General features: G+C 35.5%; 1 non-coding gene across 1 annotated transcript; it reads left to right on the forward strand.

Moving 5' to 3' along the window:
• The first annotated feature begins 317 nt into the window (after nucleotides 1-317).
• LOC112132209 (small nucleolar RNA U13) lies at nucleotides 318-420 on the forward strand. The gene has a single exon (XR_002914016.2). It is a non-coding gene; the product is annotated as a small nucleolar RNA U13 (small nucleolar RNA).
• The last annotated feature ends 1,210 nt before the right edge of the window (nucleotides 421-1,630 follow it).

The following is a 1,630-nucleotide window of genomic DNA, read 5'->3' on the forward strand; positions in this document are numbered from 1 at the left end:
GTCTCTGCATATATGCCTTGTGCTTCATCTTTACTAGCTAAAATACTTCTGATTTCGTGTAGACTATATGGTAATTTCCTGAGAGTATGTTTTGACATGAAAAGATACATACTATCATGGCTAAAATTTAATTTAAAATTTCATAATTATTTAGAATTTAAATAATGTGGGAAATAACTGTACATTTTAAAACATAATTGAAAGCAGGCATTATGAATTACATTTGAAGCCATACATTAAGGAATCTGAGAGAAAATAATGAAAGGACAGGTGCAGAGGGACAATGTTGACAGAGTAAATCAATTAAGAAAATATATATTTTTTGTGATTCATAAGTATAATGATGGAGTTTTCATATTCACGTGTGAGATGTGCCCCCCTCAAACCTCTTTATGATGTCAGCACATTGCTCATCTGACATAAAAATATTACAAAGAAAATATAGAAAATAAATAATATAGAATAATACATCACTTTAGCTGTTTTACATGGAGCCATAGTCACAAGATAAGTTAATCAAATCAACAAAAAATCTCTTAAGGTAATGCACAGTAATAATTGTTATATCTATTTTTATAAATACCTTATTTTTACAGCAGTTTCAGGTTCACATCAATATTGAGAGAACGGTCCAGAGATTTCTCATATACCCCCTTTCCCCAAATATGTGCAGCCTCTCTCATTATTGACATCTCCCATCAGATTGATACATTTGTTACACTTGAAGAACCAACATTGAAACATCATAATAACCCCAAGTCCATAGTTAACATTAGAGTTCACTCTTGGTATTGCACATTCTATGAATTTGGATAAGTGAATAATGACATGTATCCACGATCAGAGTATCATACAGAGTAGTTTCACTGCCCTAACAGTCCTGTGTTCTTTGCCTATTCATCCTCCTCTTCCCAATCCTAATCTTCACTGTCTCCATAGTTTTATCTGTTACAAAATTTTATATAGTTGAAATCGTAACATATGCAGCCTTTTCAGAATGGTTTGTTTCACTTAGTAATAAGCATTCAGATTTTCTCCATTTATTTTCATGGCTTAATAACTCATTCTTTTTTTTTTTTTTTTGAGACAGAGTCTTACTTTGTCACCCAGGCTGGAGTGCAGTGGCACAATCTTGGCTTACTGCAACCTCTGCCTCCCGAGTTCAAGCCATTCTCCTGCCCCAGCCTCCCAAGTAGCTGGAATTACAGACACACGCCACCACGCCCAGCTAATTTTTGTATTTTTAGTAGAGACAAGGTTTCACCATGTTGGCCAGGCTAGTCTTGAACTTCTGACCTCGTGATCCATCCGCTGCGGCCTCTCAAAGTGCTGGGATTACAGGCATGAGACACGGCGCCTGGCCTAATAACTCATTCTTTTAAGCACAGAGTAATATCCCATTCTCTGGATGTACCACAGTTTATTTATTCACTTACCTACTGAAGGAAATCTTGGTTGCTTCCAAGTCTTGACAATTATGAATAAAACTGCTACAAACATCTGAGTGCAGGTTTTTGCATTGATGTAAGTTTTAAATGATTTGAGTAAGTATTAAGAAGCATGACTACTCGATCATTTGGTAAGAGTATGTTTAGTCTGGAAAGAAACTGCCAAACTGTCTTCCAAAGTG

This window comes from Pongo abelii, chromosome 12 (genome assembly GCF_028885655.2).
Source record: "Pongo abelii isolate AG06213 chromosome 12, NHGRI_mPonAbe1-v2.0_pri, whole genome shotgun sequence".
Taxonomy (NCBI): Eukaryota; Metazoa; Chordata; class Mammalia; order Primates; family Hominidae; genus Pongo; species Pongo abelii.